We start from the raw sequence: 24,190 nt of genomic DNA, 5'->3' as shown, positions 1-24,190 counted from the left end.
AATGTCAAAAGAGTAAAGACAGCATTAATGATTGTATTTTAACTAAGTGCATGTGCAGTTATCCATAGATCCTAAGATCAAAAAGTATTGTGAACATATAATGCAACACTGACTAGAAAAATAAGCCTGTTATTTTTTAGCAAGAAATGTTTTTCCCTATTATATGCCTGGTAGGTAATTATAGACATAGCATTGATACTACAATTACGCACTGCCAAGCCAGCCATGCTGTACTGGCTTATGGTCATCTAATATGCTGGAACAGGGCTGGTTTAGTTACAGGCTGTAATGAGCCTGTTGGGACAAAAAGTATCGATATGAGGAGAGTGGTTTCACCTCAGACATCATCCTTGCTTTTAAACAAGGGTAAGCAATATGGTATTCACATCGTGTTAATATAACCTCCCCATTAGTTTGATAATATTTGAAAGCATGGGGAAATATAAGCATTCAGTTACTGCTCACAACCCTTCTTAAGCCCAGCATGGAAAATCAGAATGTTAACGAATACAAATTTTATTCTAAATTGTTTTCCTAGTGGAAAAGCCAAGGTTATAGTTTAAGTAATAACAGAGGAAAGAAATCTGATAGTAGAAGGCTTCTTGCTCTTGCAAAAGGGGAAGTAATGTTTATGTGCAGGGGCACATGATGTAAGATGAGTTCAACCTAGAAATAAGAATTGGTTTCCTAGAGCTGAGGAAATTAAACATGGAAAGAACTTTGGGAGGCAAGAAGGTCATCATGTGTCACCACAACATTAAATACCTTTCCAAAAGACAGGCTTTAATTCCATATCTTAGAATAAGTCTATGGCTTGTATTTAGAGAAGACTAGGTAACTGCCATCTTTTGAGCATGTAAAGACCCTATATCTACAAGTTTTAGCTTCAGAAAAAGTCAGTCATTAACTATAGACACTGAAAGGAGGGACAAAAGGGAGAAGACAGCAATAGGCAAAGGAAAAATATATCTTAACAGATTTGTTTTGCCTGGATGGTTGTTATTTCAGAAAGCTGTTCTTGGAAACCAGTCCTGGAAAGGTAGAAGTTCCCATACTGAGTCCCTGTACTGTGAACCCTAATGCCTGGGTTTAGCTCGTGTTTTTTATGGTAAAAAAGATCTGGTCACTTATGCGATGCTAAAGATGTATGAAATTGTTTGCAAAGCTGACACACAAGGTTTTATTTTAATGTGAAAGGACAGAAAGGGAGGTGATACTGTACAAACAAAAATAAACAGGGGAATGAGTGGGAGAAATAGGAACCAGATACCGTGATGTTTTAAAACCTAAGAAGCTTAGTTTAGCAAGCGAGATGTATTTACTATAAAGGACTCGGTCTAAGTTCTTGACCTTCTCTGAGCTGAAAACCAAGCGTAAATACCTCTCTAAGGTCTCATATCAAGATTTATTGGACTGTTGTCCTGTGAGAGACATCAAACCACTAAAAACTGGGCTCCCTAGATTGGAGGTGATGGCTACCCTGTACTCCTCCATAGAAATATCAGATGGATATATGGCAGTTACATTTTAACAACCGGTGTTCAGAATGCTTATTTTGGGCTTTCATTGAACAGACTGAATGCTGTGACACAACTGGACTTACCCAGGTTTATCAGGAGCTGCTCTCTCATATGAATTGGTGTGAATAAAGTGTCTCTGTCACCACTATTCACTGAAAATAAAAAAAAAAAATGAGAAGGGAAAATATTTTTTGATTAATCTAATTGACTTTCAAACCAACCTTCCTCCCTCTTTATTTATTTTTTTTTTTTTTTTTTTTTGCTAAGTGAAGACCATTGCTTTTGTATCTGTTGAAGCTGAATTGAAACACTGCAGTTAAGGTTTAAGCATTTTTTCTAGTTTTCATGAAAGAAGACAATACATTTTCAAGGAAATTTTAACCTGGAATACTATTTTAAATAGGTGTGTCAAGGGATTCTTCTGACAAACTTTAACTACCTGCATGCCTAAATTAAGCCATAAATTGATAGAGAGACACCAGCTGACATAACTACAACATGTGTTCTATTCCCAGAGGTGATATTCCTTACTATGGCATGCCTTTCTGTGGGTGGAAATGACACAGAATGAATTAAGGACTCACTGTATGGCCAGTGTTGAGCTGGTTGAAAAATTCAAAGAGATAATCACTTTGTAAAGAGCCTCACAGATTTTTTTTTCTGTTTTAATTTTGATTTAATACATTTGTTTTATTGCAAACCTGTATCTCTGGTAGTCCATAATGAGCAAATCTACATCCTGCCTTACTTAATGTGGACGCGTAATGACCTTCATTGATGACAGATTCCCTGTGCAACACTATGTATCATTTATGAATATAAAAATGTCAGGGAGCAAGTTGAGAATAAACCATATATCAAGTCTAAGTCCAAGACAAAAAAGTGCTCTGTCTACCTCATAAACTGTCTTTGCTGTGAAAGAACTCTGCCATCTAACTTTAATTTTGTAGACCTCGTTCAACCAACTTAGCAATGTGAATCTGGGTACATTTTTCAAAATGACCGTCCCCTACAATCAGTGCAAGGTACAGATATTTCTTGTTAGCTGGGATTGAAAAATTATATTTCTATACTAAGGGAAAAGCTGGAAGTTCCCATTATTTTTTTTTTCCTGAACTAAAAGAGGTAAAAATATCAGTTTCGTAAAATTAAAAATTTGAATTAATTATGGTTCAGAAGTGTCTAAAAATATTTTATTGGCTTGACAGTAAATTTATAATATGCCTACATTGTATTTGGAGCCCTGTCTGCTTTCTGTCTCTCAGCTTATTCCTGGCTATGAGCCATACTTTGTTTCCCATCATACATTTCAGAAATTTGCTCAGTAACTGATGTTCATGTCCAGAGACTTCTACAAGGGGCAAAAACAACTAAGACATGAAAAGAGAGATCATCATACATCATGGGGAATAACGTCGGGTCAAATAATTTTGTATGCAAAGTACCAGTGAAAGAATGTTCCACTCTGAAACTGTTGATCACCCTGATCTGGGAGGAATGCTTCTATTTATTGGCTTGATTCCTGTTTCTAGTGAATTCCAGTAAAACTGAACTTATTTTTTGACATCACAATACTGCAGAGTAATTTTGTAGAGCAGTTAATTTTTGGTGTGACTATTAAGCATTACAGCTGTTGTTCTGTCTCAGAAATGTTTAGAGAAGGGAACTCTATCTGTAAAACCAGCAAAAACCCAACATATTGTATCCTTAAGTTGCCTAAGCACGCCTTATAAACACTGCTCCCAATAGAGCATTGCAGTTTGGTGTTGTACATAGTTCAGTTCTTACACTAGGTTCATCTGGAGAGTCTATTCAAAAGGGAAAGACTGTTGGGTTTTGACCATTTGCTTCTAAGAGGAGCCAGGAAAACTGAGGCTGTAAGAGGTGTTCACTGAGTATCCATTAAAGTTCTGACCAAAGATGACTGCTGCCACTCCTTACCTCCCTTGACTTTCTCGAAGCTGCAGTGACAGATTTTGGCAAATCTGGGACATCAGAGGGTATCTTGGCCACTCTCCAGTTGTCACTCAGGAGTGCATGAGACCCCTCAATTACTCATGTTGTATGTCTCAGACTTGTGCAGATGTCTGCAATAGATTTCAAAGTGTGTGAAGCTGAATCCAGCTTCAATGTACTGTGGGATAAAATTCATCTCGAGATACTTCTCTCTTCATCGACTATAAAAGTGTTAGAAGTTTTCTAAATGTAGTTGCCTGTTTATTTCAGTCACAATGTTACTGTGATGAACCTCAATATGTTGATACTTTGCAAGCCAACAACAGGCTTGTATAAGCACTGCATGCTTATAAAATGAAATAGAGAAAGCTACCCTGAAGAGTTTACAGTCCGTGTAAAGGAGGAGATGCAGCTTGAAGATACAGCAAAGTATCAGTAGGGGGTAGAAGCTGACGGGTAGTTATGCTCTATGTTGTAAACAGCGAGCACAGCACATACATCCACTGTGCATTACACTCTGTGCATTTATTCTCCTTGGATAACACAGTTTTATGAATGAAAGCAAGCTGATGAAAGGCAAGCCTTGCCTTTTGGTTGTGACCTCTGGCAAATATATCTAAGGGCAGAGCCTTAACCTGTTTCTCTGCATAGCTTTATTTTTCTAACATTCTGGAGATTAAAAAAAGCAGCTTCTTTACAATCCAAAGGAGAGTGATGTATATCTTTTTATAGAAAATACTGAGCACAAAGGGATGCACCTTCAATTTTGTATCTTAAATCTCTGCTATGGATTTCGACAACATATTTTTCAAGAGTACCATTTTTTTTTTCTTTTTAGCTTTTCTTACCCCTTTGGGAAGGTAGGTTTTATTGTTACAAACTGTCAAAGCCTGTTGTTTTTGCCAAGATACTTGTGGAGAAGGAAAAAGAAAGCACAGTACACAGGCAGTAATGGAGGTTGAAAACACCTCATAGGCTGCTATTGTGAGGAAAACATTTTACTTTCATCTCCTGGCCCTCCCCATTTTGTTTGTTTACCTTTCCCTGAACTTTCTGAAAATGTTGTTAGCCTTTTTCTGTAAGTGGACTATTACAGACAGACACAGAAGAGGAGGCATGGGACAATTGTTAGTTTCTCCCTGTCCTACCCAATCTTTTCCTGGCCCTGAAGGTAAGCTGGTGTACTTCATGGTGACTTTTTACTCCTTCTCAGTGTTTAATACAGAAAAAAGGTCTTCAAAAATACAAACACTTTCTGTGGAGTAAGAGAGCCTGATTCAAGAGAGGGATGCAAAATTCTACAAGGTCTCCCTAGCAGAATGTGAATGCCATTGGTTAGAGAGATACAACTGTTCAGGTATTACATGAAAGAGCATTGAATCCCAAGGGCAGAATAGTGAAAGGCAGTGTGGTGGCTCAGACTTTGGTCTGTGAACCAGGAGACCCACATAATACTCCAAGGTCTGACACTCACCTGTGCACGCTGTGATTTTGTTTGGTTTTCTTTTTGTTTGTTCGTATATATGAGAGGCCCCTTGGGTAGAATTTGTCTGACCATATTTACCTATCTAGAACTTAGCTAATTATCTTAAAGTCTCTTTATAGTTGTGGAGAGACAGTCACGGGTGATTTTCCTAGATGTGTGAATCTTCTAAAATAGGTCAGAAGAATGGCATCTTGACTCTGAAGACAACCTGAGATACTGGCTCAGATGCCAATACCTGTTCTACAGTTAGGTCTCCCTCCTCTCTGGGTCAGAGAACAGAGAACATGGATATTTGCCATTACTTCTATGTCTTCTATGTGACTTTTATGAGTGTATTCATCTATATGAAGTGAGGCACCCAGGAAAAAAAGAAAGATTGGGATTTTAGTCATACATAGAGAAAATTTGCTTTCAGTGAGACAGCAAAAGTTTTCCATCTCCTTTCTTTGTATTGGACTCCTCCTTTCTAGTATGTCATTTGTGATGTCCTTTATTTCAATGAAGGAAGTTTGGGGTTAGTCTTTCATGCCATAATTTGTTTGAACTACTCATATGTGTCCTATTCTAGAGTACAGAAGAAAGTACTACTATTTTTAGAGGTTTGCTATAAATAGAGCCACATTAACAGTTCATTTCCTGGACCAGCTTCTGAACTTAATTGTTTCAAAGCATTGTTTTCGTTCTTTTCCAAAACAATTTTAGACAAGTGAAAAAAAAAAAAGCCCCAAACTTTTTTAGCTCAAAGTAGTAATTTTTCAGTACTCTTTTGAGTGACTCAACCATTAACATAAATTTATGCTCAGTCTTACTTATTGGAGATGCAAGACTCAGCAAGGAATTGTCAAGTGCTTAGCAAGGGTTACCTGAATAAGCTACAGCAAGAAAGAGAGAAAACACTGTTGCAATGGGAAATACCAGCCGTAGAATGTTATATGATGGTTTGAGCATTTTTTTTGATGGGTTGAGAAAAAGTGCAAAACACTTTCAGGTAAAAGTAACGTTTGTACTCCAGCCTTCCGTTTCATGGGTTGTTTGCTTTTCATGAATGTAGTTCTGTGAAGAAAAGGGTCAAACACGATATTAATTTTCTAGCTTTTAACAATTTTAATTACATTTCTTAGTGAAGAGTGAGTTTTTGAGATGGGGGAGAACTCAAGTTAATCCATTGGTTGTAGGTACTGGGAAAAATAACTGCTACAAAGCAATTTTATCTTTATTTCTGCAGTTCATATTTTTGATCTTGGTAAGTGCAAGTCTAATTTTCCTTTTGTTTAGGGGAGGGGAAGGAGCAGATGTCTTTTATCTCTGCTAATCCCTCTCTGACCTTTAAAAACAACTTACCTGATATATTTGCCATGTTCTCCCTTCAACAAAACTGGGCTAACGATAAGTCCTTCTGGGCTGAACTTACAGATCTAGGTATTCAAGTTTCAGCTGGCAACTAATGTAAAAATAAGTGGACTGAGTTATCTGAAAAGTAGTAGTCATGACTGCTGGTAAAGTTAAATGATAGGAAGGCTTTCAGACTGCATGACTTCCTTGTACTTGGCTGCCCCAGATAAGGCTTTTATGGTTCTTCTCTTCGTAAGAGTCAGTTCACAGCTGGAGACACTTAACCAGCTTTAGTTACTGGCATTGACGCTGGAGAGGCTCTGTAATTTCAGTATGTCAGAATACCCTGCTAAATCTTCTAGGACGAAATCAGTGCTCTCACTTTTGGCTTTCCCAGTGCTTGTTCAGACTCTCAAGCACTTTCAACATGTGAGCCATGTGAAGGGGCTGAACTGATGCAAGGGACAGTGGGGAGAAATCAAAACACATTACCAGTGATGGCAGCCACCTCATCGCATCCTGTTCCATAGCTGAGTCAAAGGTTATGTCAGGCTTCATTTGCTGCTTAATTAAAAAATCTAGCACAGGTCCTATCTGTGACAGTAAGAGCAATGTAGCATGAGTGCTAATTCTAATTGAATTTTCAGGCTTATGAAGTTGAAAGAGGAGTGAAATGTGTAGAGACTTCTATTGGCCCTTATTAGCTGAAAGACCCTGTCACTGGGGAGTCTCTGTTATGCAGAGGAGGGCAGTTCAGCTTCTCCTGGTGTCCCAGTGTCAGGTTTGTGAGGCACAACCATCTGAACCAAATGAGACCATGCTAAATCATGCTAACAAAACATTAAATTAATCATCTGTTTCAAGGCCCAAGACCCATCAGTATTAGAAAGGAATTTATTTACACTTTAGAAACCTTCAGTCAAGATTCTGATAAAGAAAATATGTGGTGTCCCAGAAGGATAGTCTGCTTTCCTCTCCTCATTTTTCTTCATGTTAAGTGGGGTGAAATCTTAAGCTTTGAAAAAATATATATAAGTATGTATCAATTCTAATTCATTCCATGTTGAATAGTTCAGCACTTGAATTCTGAGAAACACTTAAACTCACTATTTCCATTATAACTGTATATATAAATTTATCACAGTAAAATTAATTCAGTGTTTCTCTACATTGTGCAGATAGTTTGACAAAGCGCCTCCCTGTATAAAAATAAAAATAATCAGTTCTCTGCAAATTTCAAGAGCCAAGCTGCCAAACCAGATTTTTGAAATGGATAGATTGCTTACTTTATTCATATATCTTATGATAATTTCCCTTTCCTAAAGTATAAAAATGACAGATATGAGTGTTTTGTGGTCTTTTTCCCTCCTTAGATCTTTGATTTGTAAGTGAATTTAAGCTCTAGAAATTAGTATAGGCTTAAGGATAACTTGAAGCACTTTGCAGACAGAGAATGCAGAATATGCATGTGAATCTAGGCTGTAGAATAAGAACATGGAAGTGTCACTACAGGCAAAATTCAAAGATGCTCTTTCTACCTTGCCTTTCCATGTCATTTAGAAATCTTGCTCCATTGCTACAATGGCCTCCATACTGAAGTCAACAGGGTTATACATGGAAATGGAAGACCAAACTTACGGAAAAACCTGCGTGATTGTGACTTTGATGAGAAGAGAGACACTAGATGCAAAGATCTCAGAGCTCATTGAATTATTTCATTCTGTGTGTTTCCATTGTGGGTCTTCATCTGGGTAATTCCTATATGATCCTTTACTTGTGAAATCTGTAGAACAGGCTCAGTAAAAATAAGACATGATCTCTAGCTTGTCAGTGATTATCTGGAATAAGAATACAGAGAGTCTGGAATACATCCAGTGAAAACCAATTATGAAAAAGAAGACTTGAAAAATAAGCTACACCCTTGTTTTACAGCACTAGAAACTAACTATTTACTAATAACTTTATTATGCTTGTTTACTGCTCCCTAGTGCTTAATTATTATTTTTAGGGATTTAGGCTTTATTTCATCATTTTAACATAACAACTGTCGCTTGAGTTGAAGAAACAGAAAGGATAGAATCTGCAATACACAGCGTACAGCTGGTTGAACTGTTCACAGCAAATAATTTACTGGCTCAGTTAAGCCTTATTATCTCTTTGAAAATTGTCCAGAAACAGACTTTGATTATTATGAAATTGTTAATTACTCAAAATTGTTTGACAAACATTTTATAGAAACAGAGTCCAACTTATGGGCTAGTCTCAAGCTGTCTGTTATTCACCACCCTGAGCTCCTGTTATGTGCTGGTGGGACAAATACAATCTCTAGTTGTTTAGATGTAAGAAGTCAGCAGATGAGAAGCCAGTAGATGGTGCTCAAGGATGTGAAGCCAACTTCTGTGGCTTTAGGGAAGAAGAAAACTTGTTGCTAAGCACTGCAAATGTCTTTATTTGGCTGCATTTCACATCTACACTTAGTAGGTAAGTTCCCTAGTTCTTTGGCTTCCCACCCACCTGGTCTGAAATATTTGAAATATTTGAGGAGAGGGAGCTAAGAGGTTGCTGGAGAGTTGTGTAAACTGTCTCTGTGAGCTCATGTTGCCAGAAATATTCACAGCACTGCTCTGGAGGGAAAAATCCCAGTGTGCAGGAAAGATTAGAGAGAAGGGCAAACTGCTTCCAAAGATCACAGTGTTCCTTTCTTTCCTTCTGCAGAGCTACTTTATTATAAAAGTTCTCCTCATTTGTATGATGACAGCAGACTCAATCTCTTCAGTCTTTGCTATACAGACTTCATTCAGTTCCTTCAAAACACTTCTACCAGTAATCATTGTCTAGAACTGATGTTCACACTATGTTACTCTTGTTTTCCCAAAAGAATTTTCCTTTTCGAAAATTAGCATAACCAGATCTTCAACCATTTGTGTTAAGAACTTCCCCACCTGTATGAATTCTTAATTACCTCATTGCTAGCCTGAAAGATTTGGATTTGCTTAGTCTGAATTAGAGAAATCCAAAGGGAGATTTGGTAATAATCTTCCAGTACATGAGAGGTTGTTGCGCAGCAAGAGGCCATAAATACTCCATGTCTGCTTCACATAGTACAAGTTGTAACAGGCTTAAGTCAAAGCAAGGGATGTTTAGTCTGAACATTAAGAAAAACTTTTATAACTGTAAGGGTAATAAAGCATTGTACTAGATTTCTGAGAGACTATCCCTATCAACAATGATTTTTAAGCACAGACTAGAAAAACTGTGTCAGTTATAGCATAAATAAGAATATTCTGTTCTGGAGAATGTGTGTGCATATGTGTGCATGTGATCTGGATGACTTCTCAAAATCTCTTCTATCTTAAATTCTGGTTTGCTCACCAAAGGTAGATTATATTGGCTGTTTTTCATAGTTCTGCAAATAGATTTTTTTGATTATAAAATGTGGGCCAAAGACTGGACCTATGCATATAGGCGTTTTACCTGATACCTCTCTCTATATTAGTTTTCTTTTCAGTCATATAAATATTCTGGAATTCCAGCTTTTGATATGTAGGCAGGAGGTCTGCTTATATGTATCAATACTCTCTGCTTTTTATGGAAAGAAGATAAAAGACACATAAAACATTAAGCCTGCAATTTGGTCACATGTATATTTCATAAAGGCAACTTACTGAGTAATATATAGAAGGCTTTTGCAAGCTATCTTTATGAGACAAACTCTGTTTTGTGAGTGAAGTACTTGCATTATTGATTTTAATAGAATTTTGCACAGTAAGGATAAATTGTGGTAATACTGCATGATGTCGCATAAGAAGATGCAGCAGACTAAGACTAAAATGGCTGATGGTATATATTCTGTGACCAGAACACTGTTTTATGGCCAATAGAGGCAACAATTCCATAATACACAAGGTCCAAGTGCAATAAACAGGACTTTGGTATCATAGATTTCACCAGGACTTTGAGCAATAAAAATGTTTATGATGTTGAATATTATAGTGGTGTATTGCTTAGAAGATATGCAACAGTAAGAAGAGGATTGGTTTGCAGCAGCATTTTAAGAAAGTTGTGTTTTGCTCAAAGAAGCATACATCCACATGATAATGTATGTCTAAATAACTTTGTGTTCCCATTACTCTTAACAGCTTCTTCCAAATAATTTGTCCTGTTTTCTCTTTATAATGTGTTTTCTGAATTTAAGCATGTGTAGGAGGCATGGAATGCATCTTCCTGTATATTTGGATAAGGATAATGCCTACCTCAAAGAAACCCTGTTTTCTTTGGGGATTTACAAGTGATTCTTTGTGAGTTAAATAATAACTGATTGCTTCTGTGTTGTAGTTGTCCATTTGTATGCTCTCCACTCTCACCATAAGCAAGATGTTTTGACTCAAACCTTAATGACACCGATCTTAGCCTACAATGAAAGAAAATTCTGGTGGTATCCCTCTAGCTCTAGGTGTCTCCAAATGATGCAGTGTCTTGTAGTATACTACCAGAATATCATTAGATTTGGTTTTCATTTATGCCCCTTCCCATTACACTCTTAGTTGGAGCCAGCTTAATATATTTAATGTTCCAATTTAAACCACCTGTTGGCATTTGATTAGATTTTATTCAAAGTCAAAATCTGCAAAGCATCTGTGGTCTTTACAAATGGGCATTTTCTGTGCAGTGTTGAGCTGCAGAGAAATTCTGTAGGTAGACTGGAGTAATTTTGTATATATGTATGGAGAGGAAACTTGTGCTTATCACATGATAAAGCACAACAGCAGCACAGGCAAAAAGGACAATGTATCTTCAATTGCATTCTGGCTTTTGGACAAGGTGAGAAAAAGTCTAAATGCTGTTTAAAATAGTGGTTTGTATATATGTGTGTATATTTGTATGTTTATATAGATACAAGTTTATACAAGTATTTGTGTGCAAAAAAAAAAAAAAAAAAAAAAGCTATGTTGGGACCTATGTGTTCAATTTCATTTTACTGGAGTGCAAGATGAAGGCTGGTACAATAAAGGTGTCGTGCCAGATTGAACAAAAGATTTGTAAGACTCTCTAGATGAAAGGGAGTGGAGTGCACAGATGTGTATATTCAATCCTATGTTATGTGTTCTAAAGCAATCGCTGTTAAATGGAAAAATAGGTTGAATGAATTGCATAAGACAGATGAAGAAAGAGAAGAGAAATTCAGTCTCAGAGAAGTGATTTACCCAAACTGACGCGAAATTTAGTGGTGAAGTCATTACTAGAACCCAGGTTTCCTAAATCTGTAGGCCACTCTGTCTTGTGACTGAGAAACAGCAGTAGAAATTAAATAGTCTTGAGTGTCAAAGGATTTCTACTTCTGAACTGCTACTCTATTAAAACAATAATTTTGTACATCAAGCAGACATATGGCAACAAAATTTCAGAGGAACAGAAATTTTGCAATAAAATTTGATTGAACCAGGCTTCTGTGTTCTTGGTTTTTAACTATTAATCTGTTTTGTTTTGGTTTTAGTGTTAATCATTTATGAGAAAAAAGGCAGGGAGGGAAAGAAAGAAAATTCTAACGAAATAAACACTGAATTGATAGAAGGTAAAATTCGCATGTATTTCCACATGACTTCCTCATAGTGACAAAGTCTGCTGAATTGCTGTTGTAAACCTTATTTTTGTTTAATAAAGTTTGTACAATCTGTCAGTTTTTAAATTAACTGCATGACTGGCTCAGACTTCAGTCACGACACTTAAGACCATGTAACATAATCACTGGCTGTGAATGAAATACAGGGATGTGGAACTGGCAGAGACTGCAGGAAATGTGAAGGGAAAACTTGTCATTTTATTGATGAAAGAAGACAGCAAAAATATATTCCTAAATAACTTCCCTACTGCTTTTCTTCCTTTTTTAAAGGGTATCTATAAGGTGGTTATTTACCTTCTTTTCCTTTTCTTTCTTTCCATGGAGATATAGCTGTTTATCTTTAGTTTGAGCTTTTGACAGTAATTTTTCACATTTATTCCAAATTGGTTTTCAATAATGTTGAAAAATGAAATCATAAAATCAGATGTTGTCACTCCATTTTCTGTTTGAGAAAAAAACCCCCAAACAAACAAAAACAGAGACCTGTTTCTTCAAATGAGATTGGTAGATTTACAGCCCTGGTTTGTTTAAAAGAAGTCTAGATTTATGTATGAAAGTAAAATAATTAAGATACAAATAGCATGGAGTTATCACATTCTTTCTTTCCTGATCTAATTGATGTAACTTCCTATACTGACTATATTTGAATGGTTCATCTATATTGGAATACAAATGCATGCAGACAACACTGGCTTGAGAAATCACAGCATATCACAGGCTAGATGCTGCTGGAAGGTAATGAAAAACTCTGTCTTCGAGACTAACTCCGTTCTCTGTCTACTTTGAGGTTGCATATGGCTAATCTGTACATCAAAATAAGACCCTGAAGGTTTTCAGGTGGCAACAGATGTATTGCAACATCTTTTATGAATGTTAGGATTGCCTTAAAAGTTATCTGTTGATTCATTTGATGACAGACTATTTTCTTTAATGGTCTCACTTAGCAGTCTGACAAGAATGTGGAACAAATTCTCTGAGAAATTACAGACCATTGCATTCCTCACAACTTTCTGCTTCAAGTGACAAGTGCACTTCTTTTTATGTATATATTTGAATCTGAAATCCTCTGCTGCTGACAATTTTTACCCTGGGGAGAGGATGAAAGAACCAATCTGATAGATCTTAATCATGTTGCCTAATGCAGCACTGGAAGGTGTTCAGACACAGCTGTGGAGAACCTGGCAAAAAATCTGTGTGGGTCAAACTAAGCTAGAAAATGCACCGTCAAGTGAAAGGCACACACAGTCTTTATGTGACCAGCTGGGAAGCTTTCTGAATGGAGTCTGGTGGGCTACAGATTTCCTATTAGAACTTTTGGTCCTGTTCCTCCTACGGTGTCCTGCAATACCAAATTTTCTCTTCAGAAACCATTGCTCTAAGATATGTATTGAATTTTCTCCTTCTCAGACTTTAATGCATGAAGGCTATGCTTAAAGAGAGGAAAAAAAAAACCCCAAACCAAAACCACAGAAATTACGGAATATGGTCTTAGAATTACAGTGATAAATAATTTTGATTGAAAGGGTATTTATAGACTTTACTCTCTTCTTGTTGGTATAATACAGGAATCACTTCACTTCTTCACTGATGAAGGAATAAGAACTTTTATTTTTTTAAATTTGAAACCTTTTTCATCCACTTTTCAGCAGATTAGCAGGATTAAAGTTTTCAAAGTGTGTTGAAAATACAGTTTATAAGAACTGGTGGGCTAAATCCTCAGATGACATAAATCAGCTTACCTTCAGTGATTTCAGTAAATACTGTGTTAATAAGAATGATATCAGATCACTGTGGAAGTTAAGATAAGAAAACACAAAGCAAAATATAAGACCACCACCCAATATGAGTAGGAGAAACAATATGAGATTACAGAACAGACATCTGTGGTTTAAGTATTTTTAATATGGAGATCTCATCTCCAGACTGGAAGGAATATATACACAAGACTCTGGGATTAGTTCATAATATACATTCTGAATTTCTACTGGGCATTAACAATAAACCTTTTGAAAGACGCAGTTACATCTTATTGATAACACAAGTAAGAAACTATCAAGATGAGAACAGTTAAAATTACCCTGGGGAGTTTTACAGTGTGCTGGTTTTTGCTAACATGCTGAAGTTAGAGAGGTGAGAGCATATCCTACACTCTACAAGAACATATGTTAAATGGAAATAATTCTGAAGAAGGTAACTTATTTTAGTTCTATATGGCACAATTCATTTGTCTAAGTGTAGGCATCTTATGCCATTTCAGATGCTCCGGGACATTGAACATATTTGTGTTAGGCTAGTAGATAGGACAAAGCAACAAGAGAGCTACTCTGGAGTGGCAGCTGCAGTCTGGGCAGGATGTCTATAGCATCTCAAATGACATTAGATCATGTCTATGCATTTATGCAACTGAATTAATGCTCCAAGAACTCTGCTGTTTTCTTCACTGCAAATTAAAATGGAAAAAATGAATGCTAGAGGAAATTGTGTCATAGCCATCTATTTGTCCTTTTGTCCTTTTCTTTCATGAGTTTAAGGTCTTTATTATATGAGAAAACTTTTTTTTAGGCTTTATCATGTACATGTTTATTCCAGCTAACCAAAAAATTTGATCTGTCTATGCATAACTTTTCCTACTTGAAGGATCTTTGAGTATCATGAAGTCATTTAATCTCCTTAGAATTAGACTAGGTCATAAGAAAGGTGATGGATGTGAGTATCCTTTAGAATCAGTAAAGACATGTACCATCAGCCATGGGAACAGTTAGTGTAATTTGAACAGCTTTTAGACTTCATTGACTTCTCCCAAAGGATCAAAAATAGTTCCATAATCACTTTAGTTTCCCTTAGATCTGCTTAGTTCAGGTTGGTTATATCCCTGGAAAACAATGATAGAAGAACAAAGGAATGGTCTCCAGCAAGATTCATTGCAAAGGCAGACTTGTCCAGCACTGGATTAGAAAGCAATCTCAGACTGCATTTTGCCCAGTACCTTGTAATGGGCAATACATTTCTACATAAGGCATCAGAGTCAATTGTGGAGAAACCATAGCATAACAATGTTATAAAAGGAACAGGAGATTTGTTACCACATCAGTTATGGGAGTTTATAGAAAATATACTTCACTGAGAACATAACATTTGGCAGTACTAAAAGAACATGAAAAACAATACGGCGTATGAATGTTTTAGTGGGTAATTTTTTCATTACTAAATCTGAGCATTTAGATTTTTCAAGGCATGAGAATCCTGTGTCATGAAATGGGTATAAAAGTCAGAAAATAAAATTACATATTGCCAAGATGCAAGAGGGCTATTGTATATGAAAATGCATTGTCCATTGGATTGAGATTTTCCTAGGTTCAATTTTTAAAGCCTAATTTAAAACTTTCTGTAGAAATTTCACTGTATTAATAGACGCACTAGGTATCCTGAGATGTAATCACTACATCTGGCAAGGGCTACTGAATATTAACAAAAGAAGGGAAATATATTGTTTACCCATGTCAGTACAGACAATTTAGAGTCTAAATTAGGCATGATATAAAAATGAAAGTATCCAAACTGTGTGTCCAAAGGAATTTCCAATAGGAAATGTCCAAAAGATTAAATTACTCTAAGGAAATGTATGCATAATCCACATACCCAAGAGCTGTTGCTAGCTTCAGCAAATGAAGCAGCTATTCTTAAGAGAGTGACACTTGCTGTAATTACTAATTGGGGGGCACTTCTACAGAGAGTAATTTTATACCCATTTAAATTTTCTAAATTATTATGTATTATTGGGTCACAGTATTTATCTGCTATCATATTTCACTTGTCAGCTACATGGTGTGTCATTCAGAGAAAACAACTATTTTCATTCATTTGCTTAGTTTAGTTTTTTAGTGAAGTGTCAAAAAAACTTCCCCAGAGATAAATGATACAGCAAATAATACCAGAAATCAAGAGAAAAAAGCAAGCAAGGAAAGGCGTGTTTTCAGATGAGTGATGAAAGAAAAATGGGAGCTGAGGCAGAAAACTACATGATATACCTGCCTTCAGGCCAGAGTTAAGCATCTAATTCTCTTTGAAATTACAGGAGCTGCACAAAGAGGGCTGGTGTTGAATCTGAGGGAAGGAAGGGAGAGAAAGCCGGTTGTCTGTACCAGGGAACTCCTGATGAAGTCGATATAAATCTGAAGGAGTTTCTCACTCTATCCTTCCTCAGCATGGATTTTCTAGGGAGGATGAAAAGATCTCAGAGTTGTAACATGAAGGAGCATCTTTGCAACCTGCCATATGTGTGTATATAGCAACGAGGCTTTTGAAAGGATTAATTTCCCTGAAATTTTACCCACCAACTTTCAGCATTTCCTACATTATACTCCAGATGATTTTACTAGCTCATGAGGAAAGAGGGAAGGAATAAGTTAGGCTGCCAGTTTTCCTGTGTGTCCTTCAGCCAGCTGTTTTTCACTTGAATCCCAATCAAGGGGGAAACAAAATCTCTGTAGTGGGGACAAACATCACTTTTCTATTTCTTGGGTGCATTCTCTGGACAGAAATGCACTCGTCAATTAGATTTAGAAGCTGTTCAGGCACTGAAGCACCAGACTACTCATACTCTTTAACTCTGAAGGTTTCATAACTAGGAATTTGGTCTCAGGTCTTACGCAGTTAATGGGGCAGTAAATGCATAAAGATCCTCTTGCCAATTCATCACTTAAGCCAACCAGTTAAGGGTATGCATACTTACAGACCATTCACCACTTAATTGTTAAGAGAGGGCTCTCAAAGCGTTCTGAAAGAGTTTCTTAAAGGTTTCTTACAGTGAGAACAAATAACTAATGCAGTTTACCATATCACTTCAAAGCACAAATCAGTTTTTACACTATATCATCTATGGTGTGAATTTATTATGAAAAACTATAGGTTATGTTGAATGAATTTGATGTCTACTACAGATGAAAGTGAGCTTTGGTCCTAATTAAGATGTTGCATTGTTGTAGTCTATATGTTGATGTTGTTTCTGGGTCCTGGTACTGTTGTTAGACCCAAACATTCCTCCACTTGTCTGCCTTAAAAGTTTATCTTTATAATCTCAGAGGTATTACTCGGAATTGTTTTATGCTATCTGGTGAGGGATCTACCACTGGTAGTTCACTCAGATTTTGCATTTCCTCTTATCTGTGTTGGTCATCAGAAATAATTTAAATAACTTGTTTATGTTATCAGTAAATTGGGCTTAAGGCAAGTAACACATTCTCTGTAACACTAGATCATTTTCAGCAGTATCTGAATAACAACACCTCCCACTAATTCCATAATGCTTATTTGTGATTTATGATGTGCTGAAAACCTTTTAGGAATCCCCCTCTATGCAGTGTAAGAAGCCGGGTAGAGGGCTAGAATAACATAACGTGATATAGCAGAACATAACCTCTGTAGTTCATATGAGGGAACTTCCCTCCCCACCATATGTTTTCACATCAATTATTATTAGATATAGATTAACAGACAGGTATCTGGACACAGTTTATGGGCTTGCTTCTTTGACAAAGAACAGTGATATAGCTCCAAGGACTATATGGCGATGTGTTAGTTCATACTGTTTAAGGATCTTTCCCCATATCTCTATACCGTTGTGAATCTGAGTGGCATAGCTGGAACTCACTGTATTGGGCTTGCCTGGTTTTGGTAGCAGGGGGGCTACAGGGGTGGCTTCTGTGAGAAGGTGCTGGAATCTTCCCCCATGTCTGACAGAGCCAATGCCAGCGGCTCCAAGATGGACCCACCACTGGACAAGGCCGAGCCCATCAGCGGTGGTGGTAGCGCCTCTGGGAGAACGTATTTAAGAAGGGGAAAAAGTTGCTGCACAACAGCGATTGCAGCTGGAGAGAGGAGTGAGAATATGTGAGAGCAACAACTCTGCAGCCACCAAGGTCAGTGCAGAAGGAGGGGCAGGAGGTGCTCCAGGTGCTGGAGCAGAGATTCCCCTGCAGCCTGTGGTGCAGCCCATGGTGAGGCAGCTATGCCCTGCACCCATGGAGGCCCACGGGGGAGCAGAGACCCACCTGCAGCCCAGGAAGGGCCCCACACCAGAGCAGGGGGATGTGCCCAAAGGAGGCTGTGACCCCGTGGGAGGGACTCATGCTGGAGCAGTTTGTGAAGAGCTGCAGCCTGTGGGAAGGACTCATGTTGGAGAAGTTGATGGAGGATTGTCTCCCGTGGGAGGGATCCCACACTGGAGCAGGGGAGGAGTGTGAGGAGTCCTCCCCCAGAGGAGGAAGGAGTGGCAGAGGGAATGGGTGATGAACTGACCACAGCATTTATCCCCTGCCCTGCTGTGCTGCTGGCAGGGAGGAGGTAGAGAAATCAGGAGTAAAGGGGAGCCTGGGAAGAAGGGAGGGGTGGGGGGAAGGTGTTTTAAGATTTAGTTTTTATTTCTCATTATCCTACTCTGATTTAATTGGTAATAAATTAAATTAATTTTCCCCAAGTCAAGCCTGTTTTGCCTGTGATGGTGAGTGATCTCTCCCTGTCCTTATCTCGACCCATGAGCCTTTCATTGTATTTTCTGTCCCCTGTTCAGCTGAGGAGGGGAGTGATAGAGCAGCTTTGGTGGGCACCTGGTGTCTAACCAGGGTCAACCCACCACACTCACCAATGCAGAAAATTAACCCTTCTACAGTCAAATGATGAAGCATAATCCAATACTCAAACATCACATAAGAAGCAGTATCTGTCCTCTTGGTGCTGTGTTTCTTCATACTAAAAATGTTCAGTTACTGGGAGAAATAGGCTATTTAACACTGCCTTACTTCTATTTCTGCTTCACACTGGGCACACAAACTTTGCCCACAGAAGAGGAATTTGGATGAAAGGGACTCTTCATGTCAATGTAGAGCTGGTTTTAGAAATGAAAAACTAGGGCAAGTGCTTAAGGTTAAAGAATTCTCACAATGACTAATTTACATAGCAGAATGAATCACCCAGTGTATAAGTGAGAGAAGTAAAGCACTTATACCTTCACATGTTCCCGAAGGCTCCTGCCTCTGATGTCCAACATTGTCTCTAAATATGCCTAAGAGCAAGACAGATGGCAACTGCCTTACTCAGGATAGTATCCTACAGAACTGATGTGTCTTCAGTGATCAGGAAACTTCATTTATTCATGAATTTGTACACTCTCTCAATCCCTGAAATGGGAAATATGTTGATGTTTTATTTTGCATATAATTGTTGCAAAAATGAAAGATGGGATCCTGTTATCTAAGATGACCCAGGATGCAGTGGAAAAACTGGAAGATGAACCCAGGTGTCTTAAAGTCTGGAGAGTGCTCTGTCCTCAAGGCAACACTACCTCCTGTTGAGCAGACACTCCAAAATCATAATCCTTAAAGCAGGATAGATCATTCTCTGCAGTACTGTATCCTTTACATTTATCAACATAATTGAAAGAGAGAGCATTTGAGTAACTTCAGCTTTCAGGATACAAACCAGAAATTGTCAACAGAGAACAGGGATGTTTTTATTCCATGTGACCCATAATGCCAATCTCTCTTTCCTTTCCTTTTCTTATTCCTAATTCAGTCTTTTAAAAAAAAGCAATTCCAAATATAAGCACATTGCAAATGTAAGAAAGACTAGTGCCTAGCCGCTGAATGCATTCACACATAATTCTAGAGAGCAGATATAGAGCTGTCATTATGCAGAGAAATCAGACACTTGTTCATAGTCTGCAAGTGACAGAATAAGAGAACAATAATTAGGATGCGCAAAGAGAGAAGTAATGACCACAGATACTCAGCATTTTTTTATTATTGTAAAAATTTACATTGTCATTCCAAATTTCCTTTACATAACTGTACTGGTTTTGATTGGAATAAAGTTAATTTCCTTCATAGTAGCTTGTAACTTGCTATGTTTTGGATTTGTGATGAAAACTGTTGATAATATAGGGATGTTGCTGAACAGTGTTTACATGGTGTTAAGACCTTTTTTACTTCTCACCTTGCCCTGCCAGAGAGTAAGCTGAGGGTGTGCAAGAAGTTGGGAGGGGGCACAGCTAGGAGAGTTGACCCCAACTGACCAAAGGGATATTCCCTGTCATACAAAATTGTGCTCAGCAATAAAAACTGGGGGGGGGGGGGGGGGGGGGGAAGGTCTGATGGGGCTGCAGTTGCTCAGGGACTGTCTGGGCATCAATCAGCTGACATGACCAATCGTGGGGTTTTTTGCATTGCTATTTTTCTTGGGTTTGGGTTGTTGTTTTTTGTATTCTTTGTTTAGCTAGCCTTGAAGGCAGTATTGGTCATGGTTCCAAAAGGTTGCATACTGTGTAATATCAAATTAGGAGGCACAAATTCTGTGAAAAACCCTCTTACCCAAATCTAAGGCTGTGTGGATTCAGCGTGGAGACAGGTGGACTCAAAGGATAACAGTAGCTGCTAATCTAGCAACCCATTTGGGGAGACATCACAATAGAAGAGAGTGCATTATCATCCATGAACTTGCCTGGAAGTAGTTCCAGCCCTATTCCACATTTCAGTATAAAGAGCTCTGACCCTTTATGTCTTCACATAGGCCATATGTCACCTCATCTGAAGCAACAGTGCTTTAATGTGCATGGTATAGATTAAAGGGGGAGACAAGAGTTGCAAATTGTAAAGCTGTACTGTCATATATTGCAGCATCCCCTAACTTAACACCTGAGATGCAAAAGCAGACCTGTATGATGAAATTATCATGTAGGCCCCCAAATAGCCTGTCCTGATAACTACCAGACATAGCCCAGGGAGGAAAAGCTGATTCTTTATGAAAAAAACATGACTTGTGTTCAGCCTGTCCCAGTATTAACATATATCTGATTAAGTCAGTTTGAAAATGCAAAAAAGCAGACTGATGGAGCAAGCAGCATGATGGTTAATACCACTGAAAGACACAGGTAAGGGTTGATGCCATGGTGGATGTGACAAAGTCTCTGTTTCAACCAATTTGATTCTTCATAGTAGTTAGGAGCCTATAAAGCTTGAACAGTAAGGACAGAGGAATGAAGATAAAAGAAGACAGAGCATCATGATCAAAGAGTGCTGAGTATCAGAGTCAACACAAAGACCTGGAGTCCCCATCAGTAAAGTGCGAGATCTGATCAAACTCATTTTATGATAGCTTAGCCTGATTTTAGCAGATGCAAATAAATTTAGTATATCCTGTATCAGGCTACAACGTATCTTTGATTCTGAAGCTGTGCTTCAGTGAAAGTAAACTGGAAATGCATTTGTAGAATTTGATGCTCTCCAAAGGTGAATCCAGTACATGGTACCAGGCTGGAGATAGCATGAATGGAACTGCTTTGAAATGTAAACACTGTTGTGATATACTGTCCTTAGCACCATATGGTCTTACCCTTACTGGGATGCACTATTGGCTAGACACGCCCTTTGTTCCCTCCCAGTACATCAGCTGGGGAGAAGCAATTAATCCCCTCCAAAAAAAGCTTAGATACAGTTTGGAAGCTAGTTCCTTCCAGAGATTGCTTTTGTAGGCAATACACTCAAATCACTAGTTTGGTTTCTTGCATCCTGCAGAGTTCTACGACCCTGTTGAGTACCTTCAGAAACGTACTATTAAAATACCACTCCAGCAGAATGTGATGAAGCCCTCACATTGTTCTAGACACTGGGACCTGAAAATAATACAGGCAAAAAGTAAGGCTACCTTACAACCGTAAAGTTGCAACATGGGAGGTTAGAGGACACCCAGTTGAACCTCTGTACCTTGTGCATGTGGACAGCCTATTCTAGAGGGCTAGACCCGAAAATGCAATGTGAGCTACCAGGACTGGCCTGGGATCCAGAGGTTATACTCTGGACAGATGTCTTTCAATGTGTGGAGGTAGCCCAGCTGTATCTATCTGCATAAACACTTGTATGTTGTAGTGGTACAATTGTTTCAGTCAGGAATTCAGACATGAAAGGACTTCACTTCTTAGTGCTTTCAATTCTATTAAATCTTACTGGACCTTATGTCAGAAGATCTCTATTTGGTGACAGGTTCTCCTGATATCTGATGTGCAGAAATTACCATCTTTCCATACATTTCATAAAGAAAATCAGATGTTGCAAATAGACAATCTGGAAACTGAAATTCTCTTCCAGATTGCCAGAATTTCCCAGAAGGTAGATAAGAGGAAGTGAAGAGCTCCTGGAATAGTAAAAGGCTGGAAATATAATAAATGAATGCAGCTGGTTCAATACTTCATAGTCTGAATTCTCAGTATTGAATAAGCTCTAAATAAAGCTTTTAAGTCCTCCTCCCCTTTTATTTTTTCTCTCACTCTCTGTTGTTTTTATTTAAGCTCCTAAGACTAGCTGGATCTAAGAAAATAAAAACAAGCATAAGGGCTTTGTTCTTTAAAGTGTTAAGACTTGAGTAAATCATGAGCAGCTTAATGTATGTGAGATGAGAAGGAGGCACTTCTTGCTTTTCATGATGGAACCATGTACTCATAATTTTGAGAATTTAAACAAGTTAGTAAACATAGTTCAGGTTATGAAAAAAATTGTCTTTTATATAAATGTTTCAGTTTCTTCCCTTTACAGAACTTTCATAACCGTGAGTATTAGTAAGAACGGAGAAAAGGTGGAAACAAAATTGTTTTACTTATTCAAACTTTTCCTCCAACTGCAAGAATTTTCTTACATAATTACTAATTCTTCATTAAAATGTCTAAACTATTAATCTAATATATCCCGTTTGTATATGTATTAAGTTAATGTTTGTTTTATTTATTTTTCCAAATGAAAGAAGAGTTCCTATCAGCCATTTATTGTCATAAAAATGAGAAAAATATGACTACCTATTTCTGGAATTTAGTTATCCAGCTCATCCTTCACCTGTAGCTGCCTAGAGACAGGGTTATATTTAAAGGTATTAGAGTATTATCTTGTCTCTCATTCATCAGAAAATCAGTTTAATGCAAAAGTTAGTTGTTTCCAGGGCACATTTTGGGGTGCTTGATGCATCTTTGAGCTCAAATGACTCTGAACTTCCAAGAGTTGAGGATCAAACTGGATCCTCACTAGATGAACTACTGTTTGAGCACATCCTTCCTTTGGAAGCAAGACTGTATTTTGGATACTGGGTTATTTTACATTTTTCTTGGACTTCTTATGTGGTCGGTTTGACACACTCCTGTCTGCATATATTAATGACCTCTGTGCAAAGGTATGTTCAGTGAAGACAATCCCAAATCTTAGTATTGGATAAAACTTTGTGACAGGTTGATGTTCCATACTGTAGCTGGATACCCAATAATTGTGTACATACAACCTATGAAACCACATATAATTACACTCTTGTTTGTATTTTTACTAGAAAATCGAATGGTTTTGTTTTCATGGAATTCATGCACTCCTTGCTGCATAGCGGTAACAGGTTTTTCTTTTATGTGGAGCAGGTGGTTAATATTGAAAAACCTGTTTTCACGGTGTGAAAGATTTATTGCCCTCAAAACTCATCTCAGAATATTTGCAATTGACTAACAACTGCTGTTTGAAAACCATTGTAGCTGCACAATGCAAGCATGTAAGGAGGAATGCATATAGGGAATGGGAAGAATAGCTTAGCTAGTTTGTCTTGGGAACTTGTTCTTATAAAAAGATCCTCCCAGTTCCCTACAAAACAACCTAATGAATACAATTAAAGCTTGGAAGTTTCTAGTGATATCTTAGAAATATTGTGAATTTTTAATTATTTTAAATTCATTATAAAAATGGGAGACCAAAATAATCTTGTGTGGTCTCTTGCAAGTCCTTGTTAGTACATCACATAAAATTATGCTGTATTTTAAAATAAGAATACTTTTGTGTACTCACAGCTCCTTTTGAAAGGCTGATCCAGAGCCTTCCTAACCAATTATGTGTTTAATTATGCTTCTCCATACCTTTTTTATATCCTACCTTCTCACTTGAACTGGAAGAAAAACACTGGGACAGGAGTCACTGAGAGACCTTTCTATTCTTCTTAGTCTAGAAAAGGTACTTCTTCATATTTCATGGTGTTTTGATTCAAAATACTAAGCCTGACTTTTACTTAAAATGTGTTGGCAGGATTTGACTGATTTTCTTGAGGCTTCACAGACTCATGTTAGCTGTTTGGTTGATGTGGTATAATATGAAATATGGCACAAGAGAAAAAGGTAGGCTACAATTAATTTATCTAAAACAGATTTTTCATTGGTTTAAGTACAATTTATGTGATATACAATAGATGTGTTTTGAGCTTTTCATCCTAAAT

The sequence above is a fragment of the Strix uralensis genome, chromosome 4, assembly GCF_047716275.1.
Source record: "Strix uralensis isolate ZFMK-TIS-50842 chromosome 4, bStrUra1, whole genome shotgun sequence".
Taxonomy (NCBI): Eukaryota; Metazoa; Chordata; class Aves; order Strigiformes; family Strigidae; genus Strix; species Strix uralensis.
Note: the sequence above shows the minus strand (reverse complement) of the source record.